This window comes from Pipistrellus hanaki, assembly GCF_964339955.1.
Source record: "Pipistrellus hanaki genome assembly, chromosome: 5".
NCBI classification, from domain to species: Eukaryota; Metazoa; Chordata; class Mammalia; order Chiroptera; family Vespertilionidae; genus Pipistrellus; species Pipistrellus hanaki.
Window position 1 is genome coordinate 30,851,170 of NC_140507.1, and position 15,541 is coordinate 30,866,710.

The 15,541-nt window shown below is 51.0% G+C and overlaps 1 protein-coding gene across 2 annotated transcripts in view; it reads left to right on the forward strand.

Annotated features, from left to right (window-relative positions):
* FSTL4 (follistatin like 4) overlaps positions 1-15,541 on the forward strand; it is a 518,038-nt gene that overhangs the window by 31,830 nt on the left and 470,667 nt on the right. The window contains exons 1-2 of one of the 2 annotated variants that reach the window (XM_084886587.1): positions 1,998-2,044; positions 6,395-6,509. The gene's annotated coding sequence lies outside the window, so the exon portion shown is untranslated. Of the gene's footprint in view, positions 1-1,997; positions 2,045-6,394; positions 6,510-15,541 lie in introns of those variants that run through there. The other variant, XM_084886586.1, reaches the window with a different exon arrangement.

Consider the following 15,541-nt stretch of genomic DNA (forward strand, 5'->3'; position numbering starts at 1 on the left):
TCCCTCACTCCCTGTCACACTCTCTAAAAATATCAATGGAAAAAATATCCTTGGGTGAGGATTAACAAACAAACAAAAGAATCATCACACAGGAGGCTGTGGTTCACAAGCCGAGGGAGTCTCTTCCATGAGTCTGTCCCCAGGCGGAGTGCTGAGCCTGGGCCATGGCGAGTGCTGATCTTGGGGAACTGAAGACCGTTGAGGTTGGGGTCATAGGGTATCAGGGACCAAGAGTGGGGCTGGAGGTGAGTGACATTGAGTGTGCGAGGCTTGATACACAGGAAGGGGGAAGGCGTTCTTGGGCAGCTGCCACAGTGAGGGCAGAGGCTCGGAGGAAGAAAATGCGGCAGCGCTGGGTGCCCAGGCTGCCTTCAGGATCTGACACATACTGGGTGTTCAATAATGCCTGTTAATGGAAACAGCACACCCATGCATTCATACACAGGAGCACACATGTGCTCATGCAGACACACACACACACACACGCACACACGCATGCACGCCTCTGCATGCTTTGGAAGCTTGGGACCTTTGGAAAGTGAGAGCAGGGCTTGCTCCAGAGTGTGGGCCTGGACTTTCTCAGCCCCTTCTATTTATTTGTGATCCAGTTGGGGGAGATGCCAGCGTTCCTGCTGTGTGGCCCCACGGGGCCAGCCTAACCTCTCTGGGCTTCTCTGTGACCGCCCTCCTTGGTGATCTGGGAGCTTGTGTGCCAGCTTCTCCTGCCTGCCAGGGCCCCGGGGGTCCGAGTGCAGAAGGCCTGGGAAGTGCCAGCTCAGCTGTGGCAGCAGTAGGCAGGCCACTTGAGCCCAGAGGGGCTTGCCCAGGGGGTGAGAGCATGAGAGGACTCCTGTGAGGGGGTCATCGCATCACACTGCCTTCTCACTAAGGTTTCCTCAGGGCTGCAGCCAGGCCCTGGTTGCCTATGGGATTTATTGTCTCAAAGGGGAGGTTGCGTCCCGGGAGAAGTCAGCTGGGCAGCCAGGAACCAAGAAATGCCACAGAGCCAGCCTGGGCTCTGCTCAGCTGTGGGGAGACCATGGAGGAGAGGGCCAGCCCTCTGTGCCAGGGAAGGAGGCTACCAGCACAGCTGAGGCCTCCCTCCTGCTCCTCCTGCTCCTCTTCCTCCTCCTCTTCCTCCTCCTCCTCCTCCTCCTCCTCCTCCTCCTCCTCCTCCTCTTCCTCCTCTTCCTCCTCCTCATCTTCCTCCTCCTCCTCCTCTTTCTTCTCCTCTTCCTCTTCCTCTTCCTCCTCCTCTTCCTCTTCTCCTTCTGCTAGCTTCTCTTCTCCCTCCCCTTCTCTCTCCTGGCCCAGAGAGTCTGGGACTTTCTGGAAGGTTTCTAGGGGAAGCTGAGGAAGGGGAGGCTTTTTCGTTTCGTTTCTTTTCTTTCTTTCTTTTTTTAAAAAAATATATTTTATTGATTTTTTACAGAGAGGAAGAGAGAGAGGAATAGAGAGTTAGAAACATCGATGAGAGAGATCAGCTGCCTCTTGCACATCCCCTACTGGGGATGTGCCCGCAACCAAGGTATATGCCCTTGACCGTAATCGAACCCAGGACCCTTCATTCCCAGGCTGATGCTCTATCCACTGAGCCAAACCGGTTTTGGCAAGGAGAGGCTTTTTCATTGAGGCTTTCAGAGGAGGCCAAAAAACCTCTCCGCGGTCAGGTTTCTCTTACACATATAGAGAGTAGAAGCTGATGATACTCTATGAAAATTCAATCAGCCTTGAAAGCAGTATCAGGGCTGATATCTGTAATTTAAAATAATGGATACCAAGAAATTGTTTCTCATTTATCTCTACTGCTGAGTTTGTGACACAAAAGAGACTTCATTAGCGTAGATTTTTTTTTAAAAAAGAAAAAAAATATAGTGTCATTTATCTCAATCAATGACAGATGTGGGAGGTGGCTGATGATTGCATCTAATAACACCCGGCCAACAGAAGCTCCATTCTTTCCCAGCTTGGCACAAGTGCACAGACACACAGAAACCACGCCGCAGGGGGAGAGGAGCAGACAGACACTTGCAGTCTCGTTCTGGTATGAAAGTGGCGCTTTGGGTTTGTTAAGCAGCAAGTACACCTGGTTTGTGGTATTGCTCAGAGATTCTAGGTCTGTTACTGCCAGAGTGTGTGTATAGTATATAGGTGTGCACACACATGCATGGATAAGCATGAATGCACACATGTGTATGCACACACAAACATACCTACACACATGCATTAAACATACACGTACATGCATGCAATGCTTGTATAATACATACACACACGTGTATATACATACATATGCATATGTATATATGCTTGTGTGTATATCCCTGTACAAGCAAGCATGTGTATGTATATGTATATGTGTCTCTGTTTATAGATATGTACACATAGGGTGGGGAAAAGTATGTTTACAGTTGTTCATATGGAAAATAATACAATCTATAATAATAAAAGCATGATATGCTAATTAGACCAGAGGTCCTTCTAGATGAAGCCATGGTGGTGGCGGTGGTGGGGGCCAAGCCCCTTGCATGGGTTTTGTGCATTGGGCCTCCAGTAATCTGTAATAATAAAAGCGAAATGTGCTAATTAGACTGGATGTCCTTCAGGACGGCCTGGACAAAGCCGTGGCTGCAAGGGAAGCCTGTGTCCCGGGTGCCAGTGCTGGCAGCTGGGGGAAGGAAGGCCTGCTCTTGCATGAATTTCATGCATCCGGCCTCTGGTTAATAACTAATAATACAAGAATAAACTATGTTTTCCATACTCACAACTATAAACCCACTTTTGCCCCACCCTGCACATACATGTGCATGTATGTTTATGTGTGTGTATGTCTGCCTGCCTGTGTTGTGTCCAGGCTTCTCCCCAATGAGTCAGGAGGCAGCTTTCTTTTTGCAGCATTCCACTTCAGAAATCAGAAACCCAAGGGTCTGGTTTCTGCAAGTGACACTTGGCAAAGCTGAAGACAGTCTGTGTGGAGGTGCTTAGTGAACCCCCTTTTAGGACAGGGAGCAGGTCCATACCCTCCTCAACTCCTCCACCGTCCCTGTGTGGCTGCACGTGGAGGGCAGGGCCTGCTGCCCAGTCCACACGCTGGGGGATAGGGACATGGGGGTTCCATGGGAGCCCCGAGTGGGAGCCTTGTTTCTTTGACCACAGGTTGGTTATCTGCTGTGTGTCGGGGGGGTGGGTTGCCAAGGCCACGGTGGGGTTGGCAGTGATGCAAGATGACCCGGGACACGGCAGTGCCACGGGCACTCAGCTGGGCTGGGCGGGGAGTTCGCAGGGCGACGTCCACTCTGCTGACCTGTGAGCCCCTGCTCTCCGGTCTCCCTTTCTTTCTGCAGCACAGGCTGCCCGCCTCTGGTGCATTTCTGGCCTAAGTCATGTGTGTGGGCAGGCGCATACACACACACACACACCCTGAACAGCAAGCTGGGACATCCTACTGTTAGGACATGGATCAAAGAATTCTAATTGATCAAATATTAAATGCCAGTTAAATGCCACACTGAATAATTCTCCTTTTCTCATGTGAGCTACTCCGCAGCAGCTGGGATGGGAGCAGGAATTTTCATGCTGGTAGCGGTGTTAGCGGGGAGGGAGGAAATGTTTGTTTTCCTGAAGTGTTGCAAAATGTGTGAGAACCGAAGTCTTCACTTATTAAATTCAGTCCTGTATGAATACAGTGTCAGGATTTTCCATTTCAACCTGCTTTTTAAAGCATCAGGTGCCGGGGGTCTGATTGCAGGGTGTTGAGAGGAGAGGGGAGTGAAGAAGGCCTTGGAGTAACAGCTGATGGGGCTGGGGTGCTCTGTCTGGGAAGAGGAGACTCAGAGAATAAGGGGAACCCCACTGTGGGGGGCTGAATCATGGCCCCCCAAGGTGTCCCCATCCTAGTCCGGGAACCTGTGAGCACGCCTCCTTTCGTGGCAGAGGGCCTCTGCAGATGCGGCTACGTGAGAAGCTCAGGATGGAGAGGGTGCCCTGGGTTAGCCAGGCGGCCCATTGCACTCACACGCGTCCTTTGAGGGAGAGGCAGAAGGGTCAGAGCCCACAGAACCGTGACGACAGAAGCAGAGTTTGGAGCGATGCCGCCATGAGCCCAGGAATGGGTGCAGCTCCAGGGGCTGGAACATGTAAGGAAGGGCTCTGCTGACACCTTCGTTTTAGCCTTGTGTGGTGCAGTTTGGACTTCTGACTTCTGGAACTGTAAGCTAATATGTTTGAACTGTTTTCAGCCACTAAGTTTGTGGTCATTTGTTACAGCAGCAACAAGAATCTAATACGTGCCCCCTTGGCTCGGCCTCCCTGCTAGGTGCCTGAAATGACACCTTCGGACCTTTGCAGGCACCCGTGGAGGGCAGATATCCTTCATCATAACTAGTAACACCATAAGCACTTCCTACGTGCCGTCCTCTGTGAGAGCGCTCCCTGCACTGGCCTGTGCAGTCCTCACGACAACCCATCGCCAGCTGCCATTCCTGTCCGCACCATTAGGTGATCTACTGCTGTGTAGCAAGTTGCAGACTGAAACAACAAACATTTATTATCTCACAGCTTCTGTGGGTCAGGAATCCCGAGCAGCTTAGCTCGAAGGTTCTGGCTCAGGATCTCTCACGAGACTGTCTCAGCGGGTCGGCTGGGCGGAGGTTACCTATGGCTTCGCTGGGGGCGGGTCTGTTGCCAGCTCTCTTACATGTTCTTTGGTAGCTTCCAGGTTCCCCGGCTGTTGGCTGGAGGCCTCAGTGTCTTATGCATAGGGCGGCTGTCTCTCCTAGAATAAGGGATATCTGTCTGTCTATTTATTTATCACCTATCAGAGATAGAGATAGAGAGAGAACCCAAGATGGAAGCCACAGTCCTTTGATTACTTAATTTCAGAAGTGATGTCCTATCATTTCTGCCATCTTTTCTATTCACTAGAAGCTGGTGACTAGATGCAGCCATACTCATGAGGAGGGGTATAAAGGCTGGGAACACAGGAGGTGGAGACCACTGGAGACCACTTTAAAAACTGTCCACCACACTCCTTGGACAGAGGGGATAACCGAAATCCAGGGAGTTTAAGCTGGAAAAGAGCTAGGATTGGATCAGCTCGCTGTGAGCTCACAGCCCATAGTCTTCATCATCGTGTTGCCTGGCTTTAGGAAGCCTACGTTATTTGAACACAGCTGCCACCCTCACGCTTTATTTTGATTCTTCCTTGATGTGCTCACGGCCCTTAGACCTAGCAGGGGCGCTCTGCACTGCTGGGTGTGGTTTATTGTCTGTCTGTCCTGCTGGATGGGGTGGTGAGCTGAGCAGAGGGCCTTTTGGAATGAATGAAGTGAGAAGTGGAAGGGTGGGCTCAAAGAAAGAAGGGTGTTCCTGGCAGCAGGGGGCCGCTGGGTGCAGCACCCTTCTGTGCTGGGGAAGGCTGCATGGATGCCAGCTTTCTGTCTGGCATCTCGGTGCGGGCTTTCCTCGGGGCCTTGTCTCTCTGACGGCATCTCTGGGGCCGCATAGCACAGTGGGAGGAAGGGCAGTGTCCCACAGGCCCGGCGTAAGGAGAGGAGACAAGTCAGTGGAGGCATGCCCATGGTGCATGTCCGGTGCTTCCTTCTCCCGTCCTATGAGGGGGCATGTGGGAGCGGGGCACAGCTCAGGGATCCACAGAATGTCAGTGTCTCCCCTTAGTGGCGAGGGGGCTTTCCCTCATTGCTTCAGCACACCAAAACCTCGATGGCCTTCATCCTTCATGCCATCTATTGGGCACGTGTAGGCCACTGTTCTCAAAGTGTGGTCCCTGGGCAGGTGGCATCATCTGGGACTTGTTGGAAACGCAAATTCCAGCCCTTCCATGCTGGACCCGAAACTCCGGGGTGGGGGTGGGGTGGAATGGGCAGCAATCTGTCTTAACAAACCCCTCAGGGATTCTGATGCACGAGAAATTCAGAGAACCACTGCTCTAGGCCTTAAAAAAATCCTCTCAATGCATTTACATTTATTAAAAATATCCAAAAGTAAATATCTTCAATATATAAATATGTAGAAAAATCACGAAAGGAGTTCTTAAAAGGAGGTGTAAATTACCTGGCTATCAGTATTAACTTATGGGTGCATGTTACTCATTGTTCTAGTTCCATGTGTATGTACTTATACATATAATGTCTAATACAGTTGAGAGTTTACTGGAAATACTGTTTTGCACACTGCTTTTTAAACATTTCCCCATGTCTTAAATACTCTCCCATGGCACCACTTGTTCATGGTGCATACTATTCCACTGTTGGACTGTACCATAGCTTAACCAAATGTCTGGGACTGATGTTGGCGGTAACTCTGCTCAGATATATTCACAGTGCAGACATGCAAACGGTTGGCAAAAACAACGAGCCTTCTTCTCTTTCTCTAGGCGTGGCGGGCAGGGCCAGCGGGGAGATTCATGCGAGTCCAACCTCAGGGTGAAGGCCTGGACACACCCACGGGAATGAAGAGACGGGGACAGCTGAGGAGGTGCCACGTGCTCCGTGAGTACGCAGCGTGGGTTTTGGGGGAGAGGGGAGCCCGCGATTCAGATCTGTGTGACTGAGACTGCACCATGATAGGGACCCATTTGATCCCGTTTTCGCTTCAGGAAAAACCCGACCACAACAAAAACCCGTCTTGATGTGCACGGAAAAATGGGGAAAGCTATAAACGGAAATGCTAATGTGGTTTCTGAGTGGTGATGTTATGAGATATTTTCATTATCTTCTTACTGCTTATCTATATTTCCTGAGTTTTCTGTAATGAGCATCCATTACTTTTGTAATAAAAAACATTGAAAAGAAGACCGGGGAAGTGAGGAGGAGCAGTGCTTCTGGAAGCTTCTGGTTAGTTGTGCTGAGGTGGTGGCTGCACGGATGTTTTGAAGAAGAAGAGGGTCAGAGTTCAAGGAATGGATCTGTGAGTCTTTCTCAACATGCCTGTGTCATGGTCTGGACTGATCGTTCTGAGCTGGGAGATTTTCGCTGGCAAGGAGGGGGGCTCTGGACTGCGACCTCCCCAAGCCTGGGGGCGGGGGGCGGGTGTGTGTGTGTGTGTGTGTATATGTGTATGTGTGTGTGTGTGCGCGCGCGCGCACACGCATTGACTGCCTTACCAGTGGGAGGACAGAGGCTGAGTCCTGGTTTGGGCTCAGCAGACCCCGGGAGGGCCTTGGTGGGCACAAAGGCGTCCAGTTCCAGAATCCTCTTCAGATGAGCTGATTAGGATGGAGTCAGGACTATTAACCTCGCCAGAACTACTCACTTCTCCCAATGCCCTGCGGAGGGAACCTTGAAAGACAGCACTCAAATGAGTTTCATTGACATCAAATCCAATGCTGAAAGGGCTATGCTTTATTTTTTTTTAGGTTTTGTTTTTTATATTAAAGTTCATTTCTTTCAATTATGAAAGAGGGGGTTTGGCGGGCTTACGGCGTCAAACTAATTGAACCACTCCCCCCACGCCTGTCCCCAGTGTAAAACATCCCCACCCTTTGGTCAGAAACAGCAGAGAAAACATTTCTTCATTTGAAGGAAACATATTTATCCTTGAAGGGCATTGAGAGTGGAAGGAAACAGACCTGGCTTGGTTGGGAAGTGAGGGAGGAAGCTGCTGCAGAGAGAGCTTCAGTCCTGGGGTCCTGTGCAAAGCAGGGTTCCTGGCCGGTGTGTTTGCCGGGGCCTGGAGGCTGCGTCGCTGGGAGAGCTCTGCAAGGTTGTCAGAGGCCATTGGCTGGAGGGACAGCAGATCAGCTCCGAGATGAGCAGAGCGCTCTCTTTCCCTGTCACTCCCATTGTCCCAGCAAGGCTTCTGGGTTGGAAAAAAGCGGCTAAAGCTGGCGCTCACCCTGGAAAGGAGCTGGGCTGGTGTGTGTGTGTGTGTGTGTGTGTGTGTGTGTGTGTGTGTGTTTCACGGTGTGTGGCTGAGGGGTTGGGCAGGGTATTTGGAACCTGGACTGACTTGTTAACACACGAATCTCAGCTCTGCACACGCAGCCACTGGTTTGCTTTGTCATGTTTTAAAGTGTCTCTGCAGAAGTCCGATTTTAGGTGCCATGCACTCCAGTGAGGGGTGAGGGTGGGTTTGGGGGTTGAGAAGCAGGCCCCGGAGGCTGTGGCTGGGTGATGGGGACCTCCTTGCTCTCTCCTCTGCTGGGAAGGGCGGCAGTGGGACAAGCATGACCGCCTGTCCTCTCCCAGACCAGAGCAAGGTTAGGAGAAGTGAGGCCTAGACAAGGGTCTTGACCGGGTGGGTTCCCAGCCTTTTATTTAATAATTTATTTTTTGAAACAGCTTTATTGAGATATCAATTCACGTATCATACAATTGACCCATTTAAAGGGTACAATGAATGGCTTTCAGCAACTTACAGAATTGTGCAACTCTCACATCATCCATTTTAGAACATGTTGGTAACCCCCCCAAAACCCTCCCACCAGCTGGCCGTAATCCTCCACTTCCCCGCTCCCTCACACCAGGCGACCCTAATCTACTTAGCCTCTCCCGCCTTTCATTTGGACGTGGAGGCGGAAGAGGAGAAGGACATGGGGGCAGGGTCTGCCACATTGCTGCAGCTGATGGGGAGAAGGGGGGGGGATTGCTGTGGGGTGCTGTCTGCCTGTCCTTCCGACTCTCTCGGAGGCAGCTCTCGGGCCCGCTCATGTATCTGACCTTGGCTCCCTAAGAGCTGTCCTCTCCCAACTCCTCAAGGCAGTTGTCCCTGCTGCCTTCTGCTGCCTGGCCCTGTGAGATCTGCAGGGTTGTTGAAAAGTGATGAAGGGACTGTCCCTAACGGCCCGGAGCTTGCTGGTTAGCAGAGAAGATGCCCCATGTCTGTAACTAACTGACTGCGGTCCCAGGGGAGGGTGGAGAGCAGCTCAGGGAGGGGCTTTCCGGGCGTTGGGGTGGCGGTGGGAACTCAGGAAGGGAAGGCAGTGGTGGGGAGAGGCTCTTCTGGAGTCTGTGGGGTTTGAGAGGGGATCTTTGAAAGGAATTTCCTGGCTGGAGGGCCAGCCAGGGAGAAGCCTGGAGTGGGATTGGGGAGAGGCTCAGTGCTGGAGCAACAGTGTGAGGGCGGAGAGGAGGTGAGCGGGGAAGGGTAAAATGGGGACTAATTGTGGGAGCCCTGAGTGCCATTCGAGGAGCTCGGTCATGGGACAAGGAGAGGGAGCTAGCTTCAAGAAAGCTCATTTGGTAGCCTGGCTGCTGGGATTGGGGCTGAGGGTGTGAGAGGAGGAGTGGATGGCGCTGTGTTGGAGAATCAGCCACACATGTCCCTGGTGGCCTGGTCTCGTCTGGGGCCTTGGCTTGGGAATTGGCCAAGCTCTTAACTCCACTGTTTAAGTCTGGCCTCTGAGGGATTGGAGCTTCACCCCAACCAGAGCACCATGCCGGCCCTCTCTCCTGTCTGGAGGACCGGGAACCTCTTGTATTGTTGCCTGGGTCGTGCCCAGCCTGTATACCCATTTGGTCTGGTTCCGCTGAAAATGTCCTCCTCCCCTCTCCCCCACCTAGTCCCTCTCCCCCACTGCTGCCCCTGTCAGGGCCCTGAGAAAGCCTTGGGTGCTCTAAAGACCCTGCTAGTGAGAGGGTTCTTGGTGAGCCCGAGGAGGGTGGGGTGGTGGGGATGGGGGAGAGCAGGGATGGCACTTGAAATGTGTCATTGTTTTATTAAAGTTTAAAATTTAATAAAACAAAATTTATAGGACATGTTCCAGCTCCACATACATCATTCGGCTGCTTGCTGACGCAGCATGTTGAGCACACAGCCGTGTCTGAGTGTCAAAAATGCTCGCTGGTGGTTCAGGACTCCTGGGTATGGGGGCAGGCTGGTGGCATGGTCCACACTTACTAGGGTCGGTCGGGGTAGGGACAGAGCTAGGCCAAGGTCAAGCTAGGCCAGGGTCATGTGTTTGGTGATGTGTTGAAGACCCCAGAACTCTTCAGAGCCCAGCTAACATTGCTGCCTTCATTTTAGCAGCGTGCCCTAAACCCGTTGTTGAGGGTACTCTGGTGCCCACATGGGGAGGGGAAACAGGGGGATAAAGGAACAGGCTGCAGAGCCGGAAGTGGGGACCCCAGCTCCGCTGTAGTTCCCTGTGCTAATTCACAAGCTCTTTCCACCTGTAGGAGGGCAATCACCCGAGGTCCTCCCTCGTTGGGTGATAGTCAGATAGTACTTAAGAGGTGCTTAGCATGGAACTGGCACTCGGTGAATACAAAATCAGCGGTCACCTTTTAACGTGGGCTAGATGCTGCTGGACATCAGGTCACTGCCCTCACAGAGCCTGCAGTCAACACAAGGAGGCAAGTTCATGGCCACCTACAAATCTTGGAACTCTGCTAAGTCTTGAGAGGAACACATCGTGTGTGTGTGTGTGTGTGTGTGTGTGTGTGTGTGTGTGTGTAAACTCTGGGGAGGCTTCTGGGAAGAGGTGACTTTTTAGGGAGGGGGAGGGATTTCAATGAAAGATGAGAAACCTGGCAAACACTGTCTCCACCAGGGGACCAAAGCAACATCAACAGTGACATACCATGTTGATACCGTGTACTATAGAACGATCTGATGAAAATGGCCCCTTTATCTTGTGGTCTTTCTCCCCCAAAGCCATAACCCCGGACTAAGCATGAGAAAAGCATCAGATAAATTCCAGGGGAGTAACACCCTTCAGAATACCTGAGGGGCAGTACCCCTCAAAACTGTCAAAGTCATCAAAATCCAGGAAAGTCAGAGAAACTCTCCCAGCCAAAAGGAGGCAAGGAGCTGACTAAAGGTAATGTGATATTCTGGAGGAGGAGAAGGATCGCAGGTGAAAACTAATACAATCTGAATGAAATATAGACTTTAGTTAAAAAATAGAAGGGTGTAAGCTTATTTCCTCTGAGGAGTGGCTGAGAAAAGTGGAGAATCTGATTGTTCCAGAGGGGATATTCATGGTGATGAAAGTCTTTAGCTGAAGGCTGGAATTCCAACCATCAATAATGCTAATATCCTGTTTCCCCGAAAATAAGACAGTGTCTTATATTAATTTTTGCTCCCAAAGATGCGCTGGGTCTTATTTTCAGGGGATGTCTTATTTTTCCATGAAGAAGAATACAGTACACATTTATTGTTAAATGAAAATAAAGGAAATTTATTACCTGTATACGGTATGGTAGTACGGTAGTTGTCAACATAAACCAGACAAACTGTGAATCCTACAGTATCAAGAATTTACTCATTTATTCAATGACAATCATGTCATCATCTTCTGGAACATCATCATAACAATCCAATTCCTGAATTTCCTGGTGAATTTCTTGTGACTCCATTTCTTTCAGAATCAGTGGACTAAATCTCTCATGTTTAGCCTAGGGGGGCATTATTTTCGGGGGGGATGCCTTATATTTCACTCAGAAGGAAACCTATAAGTAGGTCTTATTTTCGGAGAAACACGGTATTAATGATGATGATGACGACGACGACGACGACAACGATGACAATAGCAACAATAAAATAGCCTGCCAAGTTTAGGTTGACTAAGGCAGGTGTCCGTCAGTCCAGGCATTGACCCTTCCTCCATACTTCTTAGAGTATGTTTGTCCGACCGGACGGTCCATCAGTAAAACCTTACAGGCAGCTCACCCGGCATAAGGCAGCGTTCGGAGCCCTGGAGATCACAGTCTGGTGGGGAGACTGATGTGGAAACAGGTCTTGACACACAGTATGATGGTTGTGCAGTGGGGACAGTGACTTAGCTGGGGTGATGGGTGAGGGGCCTGCCCCGCCGGTGCTGCTGAGCTGGAGGATGAGAGGCGAGCATGCCCACAGGCCTCCACGGGAGGCCTCCGCTCCTCAGATGCTGTCACTCCGCTTGGAACACGGCAGAGCTCCTCAAAGCAGCTGGGTGGCAACATTTAAAAAAATCAGAGAAATGATTACAGTTTGGCCCAGATTTCTGGCGCTGAGAGAGCAGTGAGATATTTGCATGAAAGCCTTAGAGGGTCTGAAGCTCTCCGCTGTCACTTACGGATTTCCTTTAATCGCTATTTATTTTTAAATATCTGCCTGCTGTATAATACAGGCTTAGGCTCTTGAGGCCTTCGCTTCCCCTTTCAGCTCTGTTTCTGAAATCCCATTCACGGTGGACAAATAGCTTTTGGGTACAAGAGACTTTGCCCCTTCACGGAAGCAGTTAGCGGGCTGCCTTCTCCTGATTGTGTCTGTCTGTGGTTGGCGCGGCAAAGTGATATTATTTTAATTCCATCAAACTCTCCGGAGTTTGGCTATCAAGGGAGGCAGCTGCTGTCTCTGTGGGCTTCTTTTCCTTGTGAAACTGCTGCGTAGATTTCTCGGGGCGGAGGTTGGGGAGGAAATGTGACGGCATCGGCAGGGTCTGTCTCTGCCCACTGGCCCCGTTGGGGCTGAGGGCGGGGCCCAGTATCTCTCTGATTGTCAGAGGCTCTCCCAGGAGGATGTTTGCAGCAATGACTCGGGAGGGGGTGTGTGTGCTGAATTTGTGGGTGTGAGTGCCCTGGGCCATGGGGTTGGTTGGATTTGTGGAGAGGCACCCTTGTTCTCTGAGACAGAATTTATGGAGCTGTGTACCCCAATCCTGGGAAGGGGGAAGTATGGGGTCTGGGAGAGCCCGAGGAGAAGCTCAATTGCGGAAGGCTTCTGGGAGGAGGTGGTGTCTGGATTGAGCTCTGAAAGGGGAGCAGCGGCCACCCTGTTGGTGGGGAACTACATCTGCCATGTGCAAGCCTGGCACCTTGAGAGGAACACCGTGAGGGGCAGCTGGCACCAATCTGCCTGGAATGTGCTGTCTCCAGTTGGGGAGGGAAGGGTGGGGGTGCTTTTACCTTCAGGCACTTGGGCTCCCTGGGGGACAGCATAGTTCGGGAATAAATAGTCAGTGTTATATCCCCCATCAAGGAGGACTCTGCGTACATCGTGTAAGACTCCAATGTAGCAGGCTGGAGAGAGATTCTCTCACTGGCCTGAAGGAGTAAGCTGCCATATAGTGGAGAGGGCCATGTGGCTGGGCCCTGAGGGCAGCCTTCTCCCCCCCCCCCCCCCCCCCCAGATTAGCAGGAAAATGGGCACCTCAGTCCTGCAACTGCAAGGAACTGCATTCTGCCAACAGCCTAAATGAGCTTGGGAATGGATTCTTCTCAATCAAGCCCCCAGCAAGAATGCAGTCCAACTGACTCCCCCCTACCCCTCCAACTTCTACCTGGTAAGACCCTGAGCAGAGAACGCAGCCAAGCTGTGCCTGGACATTTGACCTCCAGAATTGAAGAGTAGCTAATGAGTTTTGTTTTAAGCTGCTAAGTGGTAATTTGTTATCTGTTAACTAGAGGCTTGGTGCACGAAATTTGTGCACTGGTGGGGGTTGCTCCTCAGCCCAGCCTGCTCCCTCTCAGTCTGGGAGCCCTCAGGGGATGTCCTACTGATGGCTTAGGGGAGCGGGGAGCAGGCCTAAGCTGCAGTCTGGCCTCCCTCTGCGGAAGGTGACCAGCGGGCTGATTGGGATGGCGCAGGTAGCCAGCGGCTGGCCCCACCCCCTATTGTGCCATGGCCACTGGTGGCCTCCCTCTGCGGGAAGCAACCCCAGCAGGCCTATCTGGGTACAGTGCTAGGTGGCCCTGCCCTGAATCGCCCTGCCGATACTGGTTGCTGTTGTCCACCCCCCTCGCCCCCCCATCGCTGTTCACTCCCTCTGCCCACTGGCATGCACCTTGGCTGACCTGGCGACACCTGCTCACCAGTCCCACTCCCCACTGACCAGTTGTTCTACAGTTTGTTTGATTTGCATATTACACTTTCATTATATAGATTACTTTACTTGGAGGGAGATTTATCCACCAAAATGAGCTCTAGAAGGAGTGTTTTTCAAGGTGTGGTCCTACATTTTAACGGGCAACCCAGATGAGTGTTATGCATTGTATTATTTGAGAGGATCACTTTTGAAGTGTGACACTTCAGTGAAGAGACATTGCTCATTAAAATTATGCCTCTGGCATGACCACATTCAGTATCTGATTTTTATTGTTAAAAACTGAGCACCCAATATCTCTTTATCAATCTATATAGGCTCATAATGTTTCCACATCTTGAAAGTCCCCATACTCACAGAGCATTGAATGACTTCGATAAGTATTTTTAAGGGATCATGCAGGAAAGCTAATTTAGGTGACAGGAATGTGTAGTAGATAGATAACATCCTAGGTCAGGAGAAAAAGATGGCACATTAGCCTTACATGGTGGTGGCTGAAGGCAGAAAAACAAACGTTGCAGCAAAGAAAGAGCTCCAAGTCTGTCTTCTGTCCTAATTGTTTGGCTATTGCTGTACTAAGCAAGCTCTTAGTACATACCTTCTCCCAATCATTAGAATCATCCAGTCAACGAAGTTGCCCAAACTGGAAAACCCGGGCTAATACCATTTGCTTTGTTTGCTTTCATCTCTGTGTAATCAGCCAAATAGTTCCGTCAGGTTTCCTCATAAATATGTCTCTGATCCACAGCCTCTGTCTAGTCCTAGTTCCCAACATCATTCTCTCTTTTTCTTGGGCCCCCAAACACTGCAGCTGTCTAAATTTGTCCTTCCCACAGCCACCAGAATGGTCACTTAAAATGAAAGCAAGACCAGGATGCTCCCATGCTTGACATTCTTCCCTTTTCCTCCTTCTGTGGAATAAAATCTAAGATCCCTGCTATGGTATCTAAGACCCTCAGTGGAAGTCAGGCCTGACTGGTGCCACAGGCGGCCAGGACCCGGGCCTGACTTCTGCCCTAGGTCCCCCGTGCTCCCCTGCCTGTGTCTGCTCCAGGGCTGCCCGAGCCAGCGCGGCTGTACAGCAGCTTGGGCAGGCCCCTCTGTCTCTGTCTCCGTCTCTGCTCCAGGCCTCACCTGCATGTGCAGCCGCCTCCTGACAGGGCGTGACTGTTAATAGTGTCCTGGCCTAATTTGCATATTAACCCCCCCCTATCTATCTATCTATCTATCTATCTATCTATCTATCTATCTGAATGAAACTAATACACTGAGGAACATGGCTGGCACCTGGGTCTGCCGGGGCTGTGGTTTGCATTGTGGCCATGATGGCTCAGTTCCTGGTGGCCAGTTTAGACCCCTGGGCCTCATGGCCCACCTTCCACAGAGCCCCCAATCACATGACGGCCCCCTTTTTATGGCCTGGCCCAGCCATAGTTTATTGTTGAATTAGTAAGAATAACAGCAGCATTTTAGTGGCTGATTGGGAGCCATATATTAGCGATCGTATTAATAAGTGCACAGTGACAGGAGACCAGTGAGAGTGAGAAAATGAGACATGGTATTTATCCCCAGTGCAAAATCTTTTTTATTATTAAAGACACTGGGTTAACTGAGGATAGATTTAATGCCTGCTGGTAATGTTATTGGATAATCAGCAGCCCAGAGTCCTCCCTGCAGCCTGAGCTCTGGAGCTCTCATCCAGGGCTACCAAATCCTTTGGAGAAGGCACAGGGCAGGGAAATGGCAAATGTGGGCACTTTCTAGGCCTTCCCTCCT